This window comes from Pleurodeles waltl, chromosome 1_2 (genome assembly GCF_031143425.1).
Source record: "Pleurodeles waltl isolate 20211129_DDA chromosome 1_2, aPleWal1.hap1.20221129, whole genome shotgun sequence".
NCBI classification, from domain to species: Eukaryota; Metazoa; Chordata; class Amphibia; order Caudata; family Salamandridae; genus Pleurodeles; species Pleurodeles waltl.
Genome location: NC_090437.1, coordinates 298,921,689 through 298,943,126, shown reverse-complemented (window position 1 = coordinate 298,943,126; position 21,438 = coordinate 298,921,689). Strand labels below are relative to the sequence as shown.

The following is a 21,438-nucleotide window of genomic DNA, read 5'->3' as shown; positions in this document are numbered from 1 at the left end:
CCAGTGATCCTTCAGTCCAAGTTTGGTGGAGGTAAGTCCTTGCCTCCCCACGCTAGACTGCAAACCTGTGTACTGCGTGATTGTGTTTTCTTATGATATTGTGCTATATGATATAAGTGGTATAGTAGGAGCATTGCATGTCTCCTAGTTCAGCCTAAGCTGCTTTGCCATAGCTACCTTCTATCAGCCTAAGATGCTAGAAACACCTCTATTCTACTAATAAGGGATAACTGGACCTGGCACAGGGTGTAAGTACCACAAGGTACCCACTATAAGCCAGGCCAGCCTCCTACAAGGCACTAAACTATGTTCAGTTGGATTCCCAAGGTACAAATGAATCTTCTTCAAAGTGGGCATGATCATTAAAGGAGTTAGGGCCATAAACAAAATATCTCTGTCTAAGATTCTAATCTAAGAGAATTATGCAGGAAGACTAAGAAAAATCAGAAATGTTCTCCTCAAACATCCAATTAGTTCCATTACTCCATCAGGAAATTATTTAATGCTGATCACCGTCATTCTTAGTTCATGTTTATTCATGGGGGTTCCTCCAACAGAAATCAATAGTTTCTAAGACCAAGGTCTCTTTTTTCTAGTTCAATCTTTGCCAAAAAAGCCCAGGAGTTGCTACGTACTTTGTGTTTGGCAATCTTACTCTTTTTGATCGCCTGATCTCAGGCTTTTCAGAATCTTTGTCATTTGCATCTGTTACTATTCCAGCTGTTTTTTTCTTCAAACTGTCATCTTTTTTCAACGCTCTTTTATCTTCTCTCACATTTTCATACCAATCAGCTTCAAATAAGCTTCCATTTTCAACCAGATTTGTTCCACTTGCCTAATTTTTACCATCTCTTGTTTCGTAATTTGCACAACTTGCAGTTGGAACACGTTGAGTTGCTCTTGGGGTTTTCAGAGTTCAAATTTCTGAAGTTTAATTTTCTTGGTGCTCTTTTTTTGTATTTTCCCTTTTCTTCTTGAGCTCTTTGTTCTCCCCCTCTGGATCTACATAGTGATCTTGAGTGTAATTCTGGGAATTAGTGGTTTATTTCACCACTTCCACATCTGCAGTCTTCACTCTCTTTGCGTGAGATGTGTGGATCCAATGTGGCAAACCTCCTCACTTCACAGCAGTATCTGTCACCAAGACTACTTGGTAAAATCCTTTCCTTTGGGGTTCCAAGCAAGTCTTACGAACGTGTTTCTTCACAACACCACAACCATTCTGCAGGTCACAGCAGGGTTCTTTGCATGCTGAAGGAAAAGCCAAATTCACCTTGCCATAATCCAGAACCAAATCATCAGTAATATTCACAAGTGCAGTAAAGGAATACCAGCAATCATCATAGCTCGGCCCTTTAAGACTTCATGGAGAGCCAGGCCATTGTTAGGTACACCTATCATACTCAGATTAACTAAGGGAAGGGCATCTGGCCATTTTAATGTTGTTGATGCACACACTTTGACCAACTTTGCTTTCAGGATTTCATCGACCCTCCCAACAATTCCTGCTGCTTCTGGGTAATATCCACAATGGAACGTCTGTTGTACTTTCAGTGCAGTACAAAGAACTTGCATGACTTCATTTTTTAAATGACTTCCCCTATCTGACTCTAAAGAAGTTGGCAACCCGAATCTAGGGATCATTCCCCTCATTACAATTTTGAATACAGTGAGAGAATCACATATTCTGGTTGGTTATGCCTTGACCTACCTACTAAATAAGCAAACAGCCACTAGGATATACTTTAAACTATTGCACAGGTGCTTTTAACAAAATCTATTTGTAATCTTGTGAAGGGACCTTTTGGTTTCCATACATGACCCACTGTCACAGTTGTCCTCCTTCTGTTGTTCACTTGTTCACAGCGGACACATCTCTGATTCAGTGCCTCTGCAATTTTCTTGAAGTTTTGATTAAAGCAATATTTCTTAAATCTTGACAACATACCATCAGATCACACATTTGTAGGGCAATGAACGTATCTTTCCATCTACAACAATATGGAATCAGGTAGTATGAATATATTACCATTTGACATCTAAATCGTACGATTATCTTTTGAACATTCAACTTTTTTCCATCTTTTAATTTCATCCTCTGGCACTTCATTTTGCAGTTCCCTCAACTCCTCAAGTGATTGAGCTGACATTGACAAGTAACTTCTAAAAACTTTCAGTTGACACTCTGATTTTTAATTTATTCCAAATATATCAGACACAACAGCACAGTACTTGGCAACCTCATCTGCAAAATTATTGCCCACTGAAACCATGTTGTCTCCACTCTTGTGTGCGGCCATTTAACAACAGAAATCGTCTTTGGGAATTGTAGGGCCTCTAATAAATCCAGGATTCATTTCTAATAGTGGTGCCAGCAGATGTTAAGAAACCCCTTCTTAATCACAACTGGCCAAACTCATGGACCACTTAAACAATGTACTGGCTACTGGCTCTCCGTATAGATTGTAAGATCAACCCATTGGCTATGCCACATGATCTTGTAATTGCGATCAATTAACCCACATGTGCTGAAGTTAATTTGCACAAGTATAATGCTTCCACAATATATGCTATTATACAAACTGCATATGCTGCTCAAAGAGCTCCTTAATGGCCTCTCAGACAAGAACCATCTACCAATAAAATCAAATCAGAAAATTTGAGTGGTAATGTTTGAATATGTTGTCTTAGTTTGGTGTACAACTCTGTCACATCAATGCATTCATGTGCACTTACATTTATTTCATCATCAACCCTCTTAATTGACAACAGTAGAAGTGTTGCAGGATTCAGGGTACTGCAGTTTTTGATTTAAATATTCTCTGTCACCTTAATAATCTGTTCATACTCAGGCAACTGTTTGTAAGACTCTGAGTACATGTATAAGTCCTCAATGACTTAACTGAATATGGAACCAGCACAATAAGTGTGTGTTCCATCATAATATTCTCACTTTGAACAGGTGCCAAAGAAGTTGCTGCAATGCTCTTCATACTCTCAGGAAGCATCATGGTCAAGGCATCCAGTATAACATAAAAATATGCAAAGGGCTACTTTACCCACCTGTGATGCTGCGTAAGCACTGAAAGTCTGCACCCTTTTCTTTCTTTCAACTTTGGCATTCCTAGAGCAGGGATGCTACACAAACTGTGGCTGAACTCCAAGAAGGCTTGCATACATTCATTTTCCAAAGTTACCCGGTCCCGCACGTTACTGTGAGCCAGCCTCTGTAAAGGCTTCACAACCAGGAAACCGTTTGGAATTCAGCAACAATGGTACTCAACTATCCTTAGAAACATCCTCACTTCCATGTAGTTGTGGGTTCACTTTCAGAATTAATCCCTTTTCAATTTGATGACCCAAATAAGTCACTTCCACTCGATAGGACTGTAATTCCGCAGGAGATCTTTTATGTTCATTTTCAGCAAAATGATTCAACAAAGCAATCGTGTCAAGTCTACATCCCTCTCTCGTCCTGGCTGCGACCAAGAAGTCATCAAAATATTGGGCTAGCACTGAGGCACGGGGCAAATTTAGACTTTCTTGATTCTTTTTTAGGATTTGGGAAAAGACTGAAAAACTATTCCGTGTAGCCTTGTGAAATTCTCACCAAATAAGGAGTCTATTATGGAATCTGATAGCAAAAAGATAAAATCCTAATGGAGAGGTATTGAGATAAATGCTTGACACAAGTCTTCTACAGTAAACCACTTAACTTCTATGGGAATGTGAACCATTATTACTGCAAGATTCTGTACCACTGTGCAACAGGGTATCACTACATCATTAATTTTGTGCATCTCCTCTAATATTCTCCATTTCCTACAGGGCTTCTTTATGACCATCATCAGAGAGTTACATGGGCTCACTAATACTTCTTTTAGAATGCCCTGCTCAATCATTTTACCAGTAAGATCTGAAATTCCCTCCTCTGCTTCATGAGTAAGTTTGCATTGAGGAGTGTGGTGACACACTGCATTCAGTGTTACAGAAATCTTCATTGGCTCTTCACTTTTGATCAATACATTTTATTTTCTTGAAATATCCCAAACCTTCTTGTTCACAGTATGTCTTACACAGGAGATCTCGTCCCAACAATTTAATTGGACTAGTTTCCCTGATGATAAATTCGTGGACATTTACAGTTGAATGACTTTTTACCAGGACATTAGCAGGCAACTTTTAAGTCACTTGTTTTTTTGGTATGTCTACAACTTGGACTTCTTTTCCTGAGAAGGGTAGGTTGGGAAACTCCACCAGTCTAACTGTGGAGTGGGTAGCACCTGTATCAATCAAAAATAATACTGGATGACCCTTCACTTCTCCTTCCACAAAAGGGCCATCCTGGTCTAGCTTTAGGAACACACGAATCTTGCAACCATCTCCCTTGGGCACCGTTGCTAGCAGAACTCGATTGTGTAGGAACTCTGAGTGTACCTGCTAATTGTGAAAAGTTATCATTGATCACTGAAGGTTTTTGCTGAAATTTGAGACTGTTGAAAACCCTGCACATATTTTGCATGGGATGTTGCATGACTGGAGCTAAAGGCATATTCCCATTGAACTGCATAAGACTCTACATGTTCTGTACAAATGCTGGTAGGGCTGGTGACTATTGATTGCACCATCTCATTCATATTCTGCTTCATTTGAGAAACCGCTTACGACTCACTCTGAAATCTATTTGAATTAAAGCTACAGTCTTGTTTCCAGTGCCCATTTTGGCAAGGGTCATTTCTCATCTGTATATTTTGAATATTTTAATTAGGTATTTTGTTAGTAAAGCTTTTCCCTCTGCCACAAGGACCACCATTTCCACCTTGCACAGATTGTGCACCATTGCTTTGTGCATTAATACTCAGAACACCAGTACTATAACCAAAACAAAGTGCCTGAAAACCACCTTGACCATACTTTTAGAAAAAAATAACTTGAGCACCCATCAATTTTTCCTTTTTAGGGGCAAGCGCAAAGTGCTCCATCCCCTGCAGTAATCACTCTTTGGACTTCTAACCACGCCATTGTCACATCAGTCACTTTTATTGGTTTGTGGGCTTGCCTTTTAAAATCCGCACACTTTCATTCATGAAATGCATGCATATGTCATGCCTTTTCTGGTGTTTAGCCCACCTACACAGCACTGGTAAACTACTGAAAACACTCGAGGCTCCATGTTTTCAGCATGGTTTCCGGACTACCTTATCTTTTTATTTTCCACGCAGCGCGATGGCGCTGGGGTTTACATAGCGCAATCGCGCTCTGTTTTTCCGTTTTCAATTTCAGCACGATCGCGCTGCATTTTACATAGCGCAATCGCGCTTCGTTTTTTTCTTCTAATTTGTGTGACAAGAAATGTCTGGTTAGGAGTTTACAACGCGGGTAGCTCTAACTCGAGCAAATGCGAGACCCGTTGCATTGCAAATGCTTGTTTTATTCTTAGCTTTACAACAACCACTACAATATTTCACATAGGTCAGTATTTCATCCAACGATTTGGTCTACCCACACATCACACTTTGCTAAATATGCAAACTGATCTCCAGGTGCAGCCCCAACACATATCAGAAACAAATCCAGAAATGCTTTCTTTTGTGGAGTCTTAAACTCCATTATACTCTCTTTAAATCTGCACCAATCTCTCATAATATACATGCATGGATTCACCTAGATCTTGCACAAATCCTTTGCCCAATTAACATGTTTATGGAGAACCTCTGTTTAACATGTTTATGGAGAACCTCTGTTTTACAACGTTCAATAATCCAATTATATTTGTCCATGACAATTGTAAAAGGCTTATTTTGAGGGACTTCTCTCTGTGGTTCTTCTACTGGCAGATGTACTATGGTCTTACACTTAGTCCACAAATCTTGAGGCATAACAGTGGGAAATAAAGCATTCAGATCTGTCCAAAGCACTTTTAAATGGCCACAGTCCCTTCCACCTCAGTATACCATTTATCAGGCTCCTGAGTTTCCTTTAAAAATTAATAAAGATCTCTCTTTGACCAAGCTACATGCACATATGCTCCTCGCTGCACTTTTCTCAACAGAAATTTATTTTCCACAACTAATTCACATTCAGAATGTCTCCTACTCATATTTTTTCTTTGTTCTACTCTTTTTCAGTACCCCAGGCTTATCAGGTGGTTCCATCCATTCATTTCGACACCTCTTCACGTCTGCCCATTTTCCAATTGTGTCTAATAAATCTATGAGATTTTCTTGCAGTGTTTTGGAATCCTGATTTATTAAATTGTTTGAAGTTATTCCTACCTTATATGTCTCTCCTGTTTTAAATCTACTTTTAATTATCTAGCCAAATCCTGATGTTTCTCAAAAGCATGATGAACATGTCTTCCTGCTTCTGTACCTAGAAACACCAATTCGGTTTTGTTATAAATTTAATTTTGTCTTTATGAGTTCCTATTTCTGCCTTATTTCCAAACCACCTTTGAGTTTGAAGGTATCAATCTTCGGCACTTCTGTGTGAGTCCCAAAGGATGGGAGCCCTAAAACAAATAAATAAAACATTTGCGGGACAATATTCAAAGCCAAAACCATTCAAAATTACAAATCTCTACAGAAAGCAAAAAGTAGTTGGTCAGATTTAAATCTGCCTCTATGATGCATAAAAATAAAACATATTGCGAGAGGTCATAGCATAAAGTAATTAGCATAACCCAAAATACAAGTCGGCAATGAACTAGCATGAATATACTCAGTTTGTAAATCAAGGGAGAGTCTAACTGTAAAGTCAAACAACAATCAGACTAGGGGACTGCTTGGTATGAAAGTTAGAAAAACGTCTTTAAGCATAAATCAACTAAGGCCTCTCGCCCCTGGTAGACCTCCCCGTGTGGTGATCGCCAAATTACTGCACTACAGAGACAGAGACATACTCCTGCAGAGGGCCAGAGAGATGGCCCGTTTAAAGTAGCGAATGGAGAAGTGACGCTATTCCCGGACTTCACTCTGGATGTTCAGAACAAGCGAGCCTCATTCCTAGCAGTTAAAAGGGCCCTAAGAGAAGAAGGGATCCAATACTCGCTGTTTTATCCAGCCAGGTTAAGAGTGATAATGGAGGGGAAGACCACTTTCCTTCAAACCCCAGAGGGGGCGTGGGAGTGGCTTGAGACACATGGGTCCCAGGCGGGGCGGCACGCAAGAGAGGGCCTGGCTGGGAGAGGGACTCGCCAAACTCCGAGAGGGCGGCGGCCCAGGGATTGTCCCCGCCTGGCGCCAATGCAGACGCAGAAAGAAAAGGGCAGCAAGGCGGCTCTGGAGGCGGCGGCCCGCGTGAGGTGTCCCCCCCGGAGGGCACTGGGGGGGAAATCGGACGACACTGTGATGTCTTCGGCGGGGGGCTCGGGTTGTTCGGCGCGTGCCCCGGGGTTGACCCCGCAGACAGCGGACGAACTTTCATAATCCAAACCACGGGAGTGCCCGGAGGCATGGTACAACGGATGAACACGAGGCCCCTCTGGACATGGCCACCCCCGACCGGAACCTCGTCTGCCCAGTCAGGCTGGCGAGCACTGCAGTTACAAGTTTGAAGAAGTTGCACTGTTGCACAGTTTTCTGGGCAACCTACAGTTTGAGAGGCGCCCTGGGGAGGGGGAGTTGGGTCATACAATTACAAGTTAAAATGGCGCTGTGGGTGATGTGGACCGACTATTGCAGGGGTCTGAGAATGCGAAGGGGCAAGTCGGATGCTGGGGCAGGCCCGGGACGCTACCACCAGACTGAAAAATTAGGATGTCAGAATACAACTTTTTAACGTGGAACGTCCGGGGGATGGGCACACCGGCTAAAAGACATAGAATACTTTCTTACCTAAAGAGAAGGGGCGTACAAGTGGCAATGCTACAAGAGACCCACTTAGCAACAGGGGAGGTGGAGAAACTGAGACGCAGATGGAGGGGGCAGGTGTTTGCCACAGAGTACTCGGCATACGCAAGGGGTGTAATGATATGGGTTCGAGCAGGGGTCCCCCTTAAAGTAGACTCATCCAATATAGATCGTGAGGGCAGATTTGTGATCCTGGAAGGGAAACTACACGGCACCCTGATTGTCCTGAGCTGCATATACGCTCCTAATCAGGACCAGGTCCCCTTTATGACAAGGTTGTCGAGCCACCTTACCAGACAAGGGATAGGAGAATTACTAATCGGGGGGGATTTCAATAGTGTATTAGACATAAACATGGACAGGTCCACACCGCCACTACAACGGGCAGTGTCAAGTAAAATAGCTAAAAAGTTGTGTGAATGGTTAGAAACCTGGGGCCTAGTGGATGTCTGGCGGGAGCAACACCTGAATGACAGAGACTACTCCTACTATTCGGGCCTCCACCGGGTCCACACCAGAATCGATAGAGTGGTATGCACGGCAACTCTCGTGCGTAATATGACCCATTCTGAATATCTTGGCTGTACTCTATCAGACCATAATCCCTTGTTGCTGACGTTGAGGGTGACGGAAGATAAGCCCCCCATACCATCATGGAGACTGACCCCTGCAGCACTTGAAGATCAGGCGTATAGAGACGCTCTAAGACGCCACCTGGCAGAACATATTGAGTCCAATAGGGGATCTACCCCCTCTAGAGCAACAGAATGGGAAACACTTAAGGTAGTGACGAGGGGCTACTGTCTGGGGATGTCGGTGGGGGTGAGACGTACACTTGAAAGGGAAATGACTGCCCTAGAGAAGGAAATACATGAGGGGGAACTGAGACAGGGGGCTGACGCTCAGGAGAACGAGGAATATAACCGTGCCCAGAGAGCTCACTCTGAGATCGAAGAACAACTTAGATGCCACAATACGCAAAAATACTTTGCATTGTTACAATCAGAAGAGGGCAGATCGGGGAAAATGTTGGCGTGGTTTGTACGTCCAGGGGGAGACAGCGAGCCCATCACGAGTGTGATGGATAGAGAGGGACTCCGCAGACTCAGACCAGGCCCTATAAATGAGGCATTCAAGGAATATTATACTCACCTGTATGGGAGACCTAGTGAACTGGGGAAGGAGGCCTTTGATAACTTTCTACAGCAAACCCCACTGCCGACCCTGAATATAGAAGAGAGGGATAGCCTGGAAGGATTAGTGACGGCGGAGGAGATAGGTGAGGACATATCGCAATTAGCCCCCGGGAAGTCTCTGGGTATGGACGGCCTCCCCATGGACTTTTACAAAAAATATAAAACACTACTGATCCCCCAGCTGGTGGAAATGTACACAGAAGCATTACACCATGGGGAACTGCCGGGCACTCTGAGGGAGGCCTTGGTGATCCCACTCCCCAAGACAAAATCCAAGGAAGCATCGGTAACTGACTTCCGCCCTCTGTCGATGCTGAATAGTGACTTTAAAATCCTTAGTAAGATCATGGCCAACCGATTGCTCCCCCTCATATCCACGCTTGTGCATGTAGATCAGAACGGTTTCGTCCCGAATCGTAGCACCTCCCTGAACCTGAGGCGACTTTTCGCTGTTCTGCATATGCCCAATGAAAAGAAACCCCCAGCGGGTGTCTTGCTTGTGGTGGACTTCGAGAAGGCCTTTGATTCGATCAGATGGGACTACCTAAGGGCCGTGATGCTTAGAATGGGAATGGGGGAGGGTTGGGTAAAATGGGTGGACTTGTTATATTCTTCCCCGCTGGCAAGAGTAAAGACGGGCAGAACAATATCTGACACATACCCAATATACCGGGGAACCAGACAGGGATGCCCCCTGTCCCCACTGTTATTCGCCCTGGCCATCGAGCCCCTGGCGGCCCGGCTCAGACGGGATGGGGTTGGTAAAGGAACTGAACGGGGTCCAACTGAGCATATCATCTCATTGTGTGCCGACGATATACTTATTTACCTCAGGGACGGGGTGAGTGGCCTCCCATGGGCCTTGAGGAACCTGGAAGATTTCGGGGTATTGTCGGGGCTTCGCCTTAACCGAGGCAAAACATTTGTGTTTCCCATCCTACCAAGCTGCGAACGCCCTGTAACATGCCCCTGGGATGTGATCTGGGCCCCACAGACCTTCAAATATTTGGGTATTCAGGTATTCCACGATATGTGTGATCTCCGGGATGGTAACCTCGGTAGGGCACTCCGCTCCTTACGTGCCTCAGTCGGGTTCTGGCGATCACTGAAGTTAACGATAATGGCCAGAGTAGCGTTGTCAAAAATGATTATGCTCCCTCGCCTTCTCTACTACTTCGCTAACTTGCCGTTACTGATCCCTCCACCGTGGTTCCGCAAGTTGAACACCCTGCTTAGGGAACTATTATGGGATGATGGTCGTAGACGCACGGCGCTATCGACCCTCTGTAGACCGACCCATATGGATGGCCTGGGTGCCCCAGACTTTGAAGCATACTACCTGGCGTCCCAACTACAATGGGTGGCCGGCTGGCTCGCGGGTAGGGGACAACTGGACATGTGTACTGCCCACGGTGAGATTAACTTAGACCGGATTGTCGCACGCATGACAAATAGGAGGATTGCCCCCCAAAGGGACAACCTAATGACTAGAGTGGCGATGACAAGTTGGAAAAGATGTGCGAGAAGGGTTGGAGTGGGCCCACCTTATTCCCCAGTGTTGCAGTTATCGGTCCTTGCACTGGATACGGGAGGACAGGGCCTAGGGGGCACAGGTTTGGGACCATGGATGAGAGCGGGAGTGGAGACAGTTGGGGAACTCTTCCATGAAGGGGTGCTGAAAAACTTCACGGACCTAATAAGCGTAGGAGTTCCCCTGGGACAGTTTTTACTATTTGGGAAGCTAGTACATACCCTGAAAGACCACTGGGACACGAGCAATGCGGAACCCACTACCCACAGGGTGTTACGCCTCCTGTTGACATCAGGAGAGGAACCCCATTTGATCACTAAAATATATCGGGCCCAGATTGAGGTTGCACTGGACCCGCTGCATTCCCTGAGAGAAAGATGGGGGAGAACGGTTGGGCGTGATTTGTCAGACGCAGAATGGAGTAGAGCGCTGGCTTATCCCTGGACACTCTCATGTAACACACGATTACGATACATCCAATATAACTACCTACATAGGACGTACCTCACCCCTCACTGATTATTCCGGAAATACGGTGGGGCCCCCAAGACATGCCCCAGATGCGGTGACGGGGATGCTCACTTTGACCACATGGTATGGAGTTGCCTAGTACTCCAGGTTGGCTGGAGGGCGGTGATGGCAGACCTGTCAAGACTATTTGTGACAGAACTGTCGCCGGCCCCCGCTATATGCCTATTGGGCCTCAAGACTGGTACACCACAGGGGAAAGTTGGGGGTCACTTCCTGGACCTGGCTTTGGCCCTTTATAGAAGACTGGTTACGAAGGGCTGGAAAGCTCCAAGCCATCCTTCGCTGACTGAATGGAGAAGCGACGTTACGAAATGGACTAGGGCAGAATTACAGGTCCTGAAAGGCGAAGAATCAAGAAGCATTCGTCAAACCCCTATGGCCCCAGAGTGGGAGGATTTAGTGACGAGCTGGGACGACTTGATGAGTGGGCCAGTGACGCCCAATGAGGAACCAACAGAAATAGAAGCCTAGGAGGACGTGGGGAAGAGATGGCCGATAATACACCTACCAGAATGTGGCCCTAGGGAAGGACCCTGAAACCAATTGTAAGATGGGGACGGAGGCACCAACAGACCACACTGAGTAACTGGGGGCAGGGACAGGTCAGGCACGAACTGCCACGTACTTGCTAGGAGACGAGGAGAGTAAGTGGCTAGATATCTCCTATACAATGGAGAGTCCTGGGAGAGACTTGCCCCAGCAGCTGTAGTGCCCCACCCACATGATGCCAACATATTTAAACATTGTTTAAAGTTAAGTTAAGTCTGTTGTGTAGCCATAAAAAACAAAATGGTATCACAGGACCTGCGTGTGAGGGAATCTCTCATGCAGTAAGGTTAGCACACCAGGTTCTGGGACAGTTTATTACTATACAGCAGTCCTAATGAATAATAAGTTGAAAACTCAAGTATTTGTAACACCGTGATATGATAGTTATCTGTTTAACGATGTATATGATTAGAACAAGATGATGCCATAATCTGATTTGCAAGTGTACGACAGCGAATTGTTAATAAAAAGATATTTGAAAAAAAAAAAAAGCATAAATCAACTAAACAGACTTTCATGTAGTTTGCCTTCTTGGAAGTGAGCAAAATGTCTCTAGCATGAATCTAAGAGAAGTCTGGCACACATCCCAGGAAAGGCATGTTATAGTTTCAGGGAAAAGAAAAGCAACACACTTGACACGGCGTGAAGTAGTATCAAAGGGCTGTACTAAAATAAAATACATAAAATAAACCAATCAACATTGTAGAAATTGTGCTACATAAAAACAAGCTACTTTAGGAAACACCCAAATCATTAAAAATATTAAACCCCATTTACCTCATAAACAAGGAAAAAGACAATGCACTATTCAAGGAAACTGATGAAAAAGAGCTATTATAAAATTAATAGAAATACAATTGGGACTTGAGCAGCAACTGCCTTGATCATTGCAACATATGAGAACATCTTGACATGGCTTCCTCCTAAGGCACACAGATAGCTACAGCACAAGGAAACACTATCATCAAGTGAATCCTATTTCAACTATTTTATGAAAAGGAATAACACAGAAGAGAAAAAAACATGCACGTACGAAACTTATTTGTGCAACTGTAAAAGCCACGTTTTCTTCAGCAACTTTAAAATGGATGCCAGGGGATACAGGCAAAGGTGCAGTAAATTTATTTTGCGGCCTAGTTATGCTAACTTAAACACATGTTAATAAACATTATTTTCCCATTAATAAAAACACATTTCAGATTGACGCTCAGGCAAAATGATGTATTAATGGGACTTCCACAGGTAGATTGTATGGCATTTGCCACTGATTGTTATGATGTGATGAGCACCTGTCTTATTATAGCAGGCTTTTTCACAAAGTTAACTGTCAGGAGTTATTGGTATGGGATGTCCCGTTTAAACTCTTATTAGACTCTGGGGGCCCTCCTCCACCATGGGCCACATCCACTTCTCAGTGAAGAAAAAGTGGCCAGCACTGTGGCTGAGACGTTTGCAGACACAGCTCGCATGTTGAAGCATGGTCGTCCTTCTTGCTGGTGGCAGCCTGCTGACTGCTCATAGAATCGTTAAAGCTCCACGTCCAACTACACTCCTGCAAAGGCCACCATAACTTTCATTGCAGCACAAAGGGATTAATAATCTCTTGCGCACATTTACAGTCAAACCATGATTCGGCAGCCTTATGGCATGCAAGGTCCAGTGCAACTACATCTTCCTAAGCTTTTTCAAATGTCATAGCACAGAGAAAGCAGTTCCTTCCATCCTCATGCGGCACATCTTCTCCCTCAGGGAGTTTTGCAAAAAAAGGTCCAAATCATGCATTTTACAATACAACTCCAAGATCAAATGCTTTAATAAGATGGACATACTAAAAGTCCTTAAACCTCTTTACAGTGCTTTACTTCTCCTACTGAATGTTTTCAGTTGCACTTGAATGTGGATAATCTATACTTTTTGATATTTCACATACACAATAAGGAGGAGTGGATAGAAAACTCTTTTTTTCAAATATTATAAATGCCAAACGACCTAATGTCATGTGTAACACTCACCACAAAGTACCTGCTTTGTTGATGTGTCAGGACGTTGCATTCTGGAACGCGTAGTTTTATTTTAAATATTGTATGAAAAGGTTCAAACCTCTGAAAATTTCTATAGATAGCCCCCCAAAAAATTGATGAGTTGCCAAATGCGTCTTGTAAAACGTGAGGCCCCAAAAGTGAGAATGGGAAGTTCACTTAGCATGACAACCCAAGTGAAAATTATGACTATAAGTGAGTGCTATAATTGTGAATTGTTGTTATGACACTATTGCTAGGAAACTACAATATTCTAAATGCATAACAGATAAAATGTATGATCTCTTTTGACAAGTTCAGCACTTGTGGAGTGGAATGTTATTTGAAAAATGAAAACAAAGTACTAAAAAAATGTACACGGCCATGGCAAAGCTCTCAAGTTTCCCAGTTCCATGTCCAAGTAGCTTATCCAGCCCAAGTTTTTCTTTGTGTTCTGGGATTTGTAGTCTATTGATACAATTATAACAACAAGGCTACAATTCCCAGAATGCAAAGAATAAGCAAAGGGCCTGATGTACAAATTTTCCATTTACAAAAAAGGTTGCAAATTGTATGTACTACAAATAGGTCAGTTCACAACATTCTGAATCGTAGTTGGTCGCAATCCAACCTAGCACATGCATACCTATGCATAAGGCTGGTCGCAAATTGCGCCCCACTACGATTGGCTTTAGTCACAGGCATGGTGGCCTGCTGGGCCAGCAGACCACAATATCTATGATTGTGTTTAAATAAAGCAAGCTTTTTTTCTAAATGCAGCCCGTTTTCCTAAAAAGAAAATGGGGCGACTTTTAAGAAAAAAAAAATTAAGAAAACTTTTTCATGAGTACGCAGTAGACTAAGGGAAAACGTGTGTCAATGGTTTACCATGAATTTTGAATTGGTGGTAAAATATTAATGCTTGCACCCGGATTTCAGTCGCACAACACGTCCCTTTCAAATAGCAATTCCTTCATGTTTTCCGAATCGGTTCCTTAACTTTTGCGAGTCGTTAATTGAAAGCACTGTAATTAGCGGAAACACATCCCTTGTAACTCCCAGGGTATCTCCATATAAGGAGTGATGGATATAAATACCGTATAGCGGATAGAATGCTTCTTGTTTGCTACCGGCCCTTTGTTTCCGGGTGCAGTTGTCTCAAATTTCTACTTCCAGGAATATGGCTGCCTTTGCATTTTATCAATGCAGAGAACATGCCTCGCCGCCCTCCTAGTAGCAGAGCCTTTTGTAAAGTCTTCAACATTTTTCTCATTCCTGCTTCCTTTTAAGCTTCTTATACGCCAACCTTTTGTGAGCTGTAAACTTCTTAAACGGCCAGCACGTGTTTACTGACAGGCTGCAGCACGCGCGCGCACGGCTCCCCCGGGTGGGTGTCGGGCAGTAATGATGAACTGGAAACTGATCCTACAGCCGCTGCCTGCAGTGCTGCGCGCTCCGAGGCGCATTGCTTCTGGCGGGGTTGTAATACGGGGACACCGCCGCCCAGCAGACTTTAAGACACTCAGCCGTTCGGTTGCTGCAGGTGAGCGGCGTTCGGTTGTGCGATCTCGGCTTACTGAGATCTTCTAACGGGGAGGAGAGCGCGTTGTTGAAAGCATCTCTCTCCGGTGAAGGAGAAACAATGGCAGCGCGAGGAAGTAACGTTTGCACCGCCGGGTTGGTGCAGAAGCGTGCTTCTTTCTGCAGCTCCGCCTTTCTGGGCTATGCAAGAGTCTAAGGAAAAGTTTCTTTACTTGTTTTTTGTAAGATTGTATTCGTGTGCGAGTGTCTGGAACAGCGCTGTGACCTGAGGTGCAGCAACCTGGGTACACGAGTAGGCGCTGTTTGGGGTAAATTGAATCAACTACTTGTTCGCCCGAGTCGGCCTCTGTTAAACGCCTTTAATTGTTCACTTCTTCTCAAGACCCCTTATTCTGTAACTATTTCACACTCCAGGTTAGGTCACGGTTTGCGCTGTCAGCGGTGTTTGCTTTCTTGGTGCTCGTTTCCTGCACACTTTTTTATTTGTCATACGCCCCAGGAGCAGCTCATATAAGGCTCGAGACGAGCGGAACAGTCCTTGAGTTAAAACAGGAGAATTCTAAACTGCAAGCAGCTTTATGCGCTCCACTTAAATATATGAACAGAATATGATAACCAATTTCATGCTTAAAAAAGTAATTCTGCTCTCGTTTTTTATTGACCTTATGAGCGTTTTTTTCATACATAATACCTATAGAGGTTTTTGCGTAACATGTGCTATTTCCACTTTGGGGGTGATTACAACACTACATTTGTGGTTTGAGGTTTTAAACGGAATTTCTATTTTAGGCCCTGCCTAGCCCTTTTGTTTTCTAATAGTAGACTTGGCAATGGTTGGCTTAATTGTCCTTCTCATTTGCTTGCTTCTTATTGGTCATTTTCCATAGGGTTTCCTTCTCTTTGTGTGTTTGTACCTCCGTTAGAGCCCGGAGGCATTATTTGTGCCCTTTTACTGCTCACATTTTAAGTATTACTTTATCTTTTTTTATTTAAACACTGCACAAGAGTGAATGTGTTTTCCAGAAGTGTTCCGCGTGTACTGCTGTTCTCCTCTCTGCTGTGCTCTGTGTTGCTTTTTTACTCAGGTGCTTTTCTCCCGCCCCCTCGTCATTGTGCTCGCCCACATGTGCTTTTCGTAACCGCACCCCATCCTTTTCTCACCCATGTTGCTTTCTACCTGTCCTCTATTGCTTTCCCCACCTGTGCCGGCCGTGTTGCTTCACCCCTGTGTGTTGCTTCACCCCTGTGTTGCTTGACTCCCCACATGAACCATTTGTGTTGCTTCTCCCCACGCAATTCCTATGTGTTGCTTCTTCCTAAAAAAAAATACCTTTGTTTACATTTTTTTTTAATCTATCAACCGATCGAACTATGATCGGTAAATACAAAGAAAAAACGAGCCAGCATCATTTTGTGGAGGGGGGCAGATGTGTCCTGGATCATTTTTTTTTTCCTTTTGTTTAGTCTTTAGCCCATTTTTCCAGCATCCCTATAAAACATGGTCAGTGCCAATCGGTCGCAAGGTAGGACCGAGTGGTTTTGCTAATGGTTAGTTATCCATAGATGAGGAATGCCTTGCATACTTACGTGCGCTTCATTTTACCATATTCATTTTTGCTCATGGTAAAGAGCACTTTTTCTTCCTGTGGTACAAAGTTACTGCAGACCTCGCATTTATATATATATTTTTTAACACTTTAACTTAGGCTCACTGTTTCAGTTTCTCAGATTTCTCAACCTGTATTATCCCTATTCCAGTCTTTTAAAGAGTTATTAGTTATTGCCAGCGCAAATTGCTTTGTGTACCATTAGGCTCCTGTCATTTTCTTTCACCTCTCTTACTCTTTGTAGGAAAGTGCCTCTTTTGACACGCTTAGCCCCCAGCCTGGTATTTGATGTGGTTTCAAAGTCAGGGACCATGCATCCATGTGCACCCAGGACTGCTTTTGCAGGCTGAGTGTCCTGGTGCAATCCTAAATTCCAAAACTGATATGGTACACAACCCGTGTGCCCTGTCCACTATACACTGCATGCAATATAGGTAAGTAACCCCTCTGGCAGGCCTTCCAGCCTGTAAGGCAGAGTGCACTATACTGCATGTGTGGGCATAGCTGCATGATCAATATACCCCTACTGTGTCCCTGCCAAACCTGGGACATGGTAAATGAACAGACCAGCCATTGATGGACACTGATCAGTACTAATTTTACACCTAAATGATGGCCACTTTGCACGCTGGGTTGTTTGGTATCAAACAACTTAGATTGATAAATCCAAACTGGTACCAGCATTGGATTTATTACAGAATGTACCCAAGGGCCACATTAAAGAAGCTTCCTGCAAAAGATAACTGCCCTGGCATGGTTGCTGGCCGGTCACAACCACCCTGCAAGATTCTGGATCCCTGGGGTGAGAGCCTGTGCTCTCTAGGTCCAGAGAGCAAAGCCCTTCCTGGGCAGAGATGTTAAACCTCCTCCCCTAGGAATGTGGACTGCCCTGCCAGCAATCTTCAAAGTGCTTGCTGCCCTTGAATCTTGACCCCCAGCCCTGCTGCTAGCAGCAGATGGACACCAGTGTTGCAAACCCCAACTTTTGCCAGAAGCGAAGGCAGGAAAACACACAAAGTGGCCACCACCAGCTTGCACCACCCCAAATTTGTTGCATGCGTGGGCACCCTTCCATTCCATTTTCCTGCATCTTGCATGGTTTGAAAATAGCCGATCAGGGATAGGGAAATTACCTCTGCCCATAGGAAGTAGCCACTCTAAGGTAGATGATCCGTTGGTCACTACTAGGTACTCCCCTAAACGCCCACTAAATGCAATATTTAGTGGGCACCCATAGACCTGCAGATCAGATTCAAAGGACACAAGAAGACCAGCAACAAAGAAGACCCAAGGCTTGAGAACTGCATTCCTGTTGCATAAAGAAAAAGGCGCCAAGGCATGCTTGTTGCACCCAGGACTTGACAATTTGCCACTGAGGTTCTGCAGGGACATCAGCCGGACTCTAAAAATCCACAGTGGACCTCCACTCTTCTAAAAATTGCCAAAGATCTTTTTCCAGAGTGAAGGTATCACTTTTCTGTAACAAAGACCAGTGAAGTCTAGTTCACTGACCAGCTGCTGACCAAGGAACCGGATGCCGTAGCTGGACCAAATTTCACCCGATTGACCCTGAGGACAAAACCTGCAAGTGTGCTAAGTTTGGTGGCACTGCGAACTCCAGTGACTGAACCATGCAATAGTTCCATGTACTGGTCAATCCACGTCAGACACCAGGAAAGAAAGTCCACTCTGGACTCCAAAAGGACTAGGTTGAAGTCCCAGTTGAGGGACTTCAGAAACCACCAGAGTGGCCCTGTTGACCTGCAAACGACCCTCAAAGTAACCTGCCTCCTGTATCCAAGGGCATCCTTGCTCACAGCTCTTGGCTCATCTATCTGCTCTGAACCTGGCCTACCTGGGCCCTGCACCAGAGAACCAGCTGTGCTCTAAGGGTCTCTCACCCCTTGCGACCTCTACAGTCCAAAGGGACCCACCAGACTCGCCTTAAAGTCCTCCTGTGTATTGTTTTTCGTAGTGGTCCTGCACTAGCTCCAAGGACTTTATGGCAGCTCTTCTCACCAAAACCGGGAACAGCCCAAACTCCTCCGGCTGGCCCACAGGACTTCTCGCCGTCTTTGATCTAAGAACAAAAGGAGAAATTGGTAATCACATTGCCTGATTTTATATCCATGTTTAAAGTTTTCTCCCATTGATTCCCATGGTGCGTAATTACGCACACAAAAAATAATTTTTTTCCTAAACTTTGAAAAATCATAACCTAAAAAGTACTTATTCAAATTTGATGATCTTGGTCTTAATTTTTTTATAAAAATCCGACTTATTTTTGGAAGTTGGTCTTGAGTTATTCCTTTGAGTGTGTGTCTTCATTTATTGATATTGTAAGTACAAAAAATGCTTTGCACTTCTCCAAGATTGGCCTAACTGCTCGACCAAGCTACCATTAAAAATTAGAGGATTAGGTGGTCCAGTTTGTACCTCTGTAACCCAACTTGTGGTTCCCCAGACTCTCTGCACAGTGTGATCAGCGGTGATGGGGAAAAAGACTTTGCATTTGCTGATACCACTTTGTCATTTTGTGAGCACATGAATAACTCTCCAAATTGTCTTTAGCTTAATTGCATTTTTTTCTGTTAGCTAGAATTTTTGCAAAATTATAAACTAGCTGCTAGGGCCCTGATTAGGTCCCTACAACAATAGAGTAAAAAAAAAAAATCCTTACTTTAATTGGCCTTATCTAAAAGGGGTTCCAAATGTATAAAAAGGTCTCAACTTTAGTAGCATAAACATGTCAAATGCAGACAACCAGAGCCAGGAGATTGACATGGCCCCTTACATGGTTTATAACTATGCCCAGTTAAGGAAGCTCGGCAAGCTGTACAGAATCCCTACTGGAAAAACTTGCCAAATTAGACCAATTTAGATATCTGGTGGCCCAGTATGAGGAATCCCACTCCACAGAAGACCTAGATGATGAAACTTCTAGTGGAGAGGAAAGTGCTGTGGACAATGGGGATGAGGGTAGCTCCTCTACCCCTAATATTAGTGCATCCACAGAAGAAGATCTGGCCTTAGACAGGCTGATCAAAAGACTGGCCTTAGTCAGCTTTTGGAAACTGAAACCAAGAAAAAAGAGTTGGGCCTAGGACCCATCTCTGGTGGCAGCAAACAAGTCCCTTCAACCTAAAACTCCCAAAAGGCGTTGTCCCTCCCTTCTCAGAAGGGGCTGCTATAGTGAAATGTTTTCTGCCTCTGAAAGAGCCTGTATTGGATGGGAAATTGTGTGAAAAACATTGGGGCACGCCATTGTGGGATTTATTCCCAGGAAAATGCAGGGATAGGCTCCGGACACAGAATGAGTTAGATTCTAAATCCTGTGATCTTATGAAGGGTACCAGAGATTGAGGGCTTTGGATTTACAACTGAAGAGTACCACATAAAGTTCAGGGAGGCTCAAAAAACCAGAGCCAAACTTGTATACAGTTTGTGGACTATTCAGTACAAATGCTGGGTGGCCGGTTAGCAGGTACCAAGGTACAAGACTATGATGGGCTGTATAACCTATTCATGAAGGAGCATCTGCTGAGTAATTGTTACAATGAGAAGCTACATCAATACCTGGTAGACTTAGGCTCACTTTCTCCTCTAGAGTTGGGGAAGAAGGCAGGCCATTTGGCCAAGACAAGGGCGACCAAAACTACAACTGGTGAGGGAGACCAAAAGAAAGGGGTAAAAATTCCCCACCCCCAAAAGACAGGTGAGGGCCAAAACTAAAATAGTCTTCTCAAGGTCCCAAAAAGCCCCACAGGAGGGTGGGCTTAGAGACTGTTCACAGTCTAGGGTGGATACAAAGAAAATAACTTTGATCCCAATAAGGTTTGGTGTTATGATTGCAAGAATAGAGGGCACCAAAGTTGAGATCCTAGCTGTAAAAAAAAAAAAAAAGAAAATGCCTCTATCTTACCTGCAGTAAATGCAGTTGCTAATCTTCAGATGGGAGCACAGTTGTGGCCTGACCATGTCAGCGAACCCACAGAGACAATACTAGTCTCTGGGGGGTGGGGGGGACAATTATCCTGTGCTGCCTGGCCAAGTAATATGCAAAAATACAGGAGGCACTCTTTGATAAATAGGGGGAAAAGTTGAAGCCCTGAGGGACTCAGGAGCTAGTGTCACTATGGTGACCAGCCCTTGGTCCAATCCCATCGGCTCCTAGTTGGGAAGTCTTATCCTGTCACAGATGCAGACAATGAAACAAAATTCCATCTCATGGCTATGGTAACATTTGATTGGGGGCGTGGATAGTAGGTCAAAAATATGTGGTTGTATCCCCATCCATCCCAGTAGATTGTCTGCTTGAAAATGACCTGGAGCATTTCCCCCTGGGCTGAAGTAGAGCTAAAGACCCATGCAACCGCGCTTGGGATCTCACAATGGGCCTGTTTTAAGACTAGGGCACAGTGCAAACTTCAGAGAGAAAAAGGAGAGTTGGATCCTGAAACAGTGGACCAACCTCGCAAAAGAAAAGGCAGGAAGTCTGGGAAGCCAGCTCTTCTCAGGAAGAGGACGTGCTATTCCCAGAGGGAACTGAGCCTGCAGAACTTGGACCTTGCCACCCAGAGCTCTTGAGCACAGGGGGACCCATTAGGGAGAATC

At 44.3% G+C, this 21,438-nt stretch overlaps 1 protein-coding gene across 1 annotated transcript in view; it reads left to right on the top strand.

Moving 5' to 3' along the window:
• Window positions 1–15,080: 15,080 nt before the first annotated feature.
• LOC138299827 (broad substrate specificity ATP-binding cassette transporter ABCG2-like) overlaps window positions 15,081–21,438 on the top strand; it is a 676,683-nt gene continuing 670,325 nt past the window's right edge. The window contains exon 1 of the mRNA XM_069238424.1: window positions 15,081–15,218. The gene's annotated coding sequence lies outside the window, so the exon portion shown is untranslated. The remainder of the gene's footprint in view (window positions 15,219–21,438) is intronic.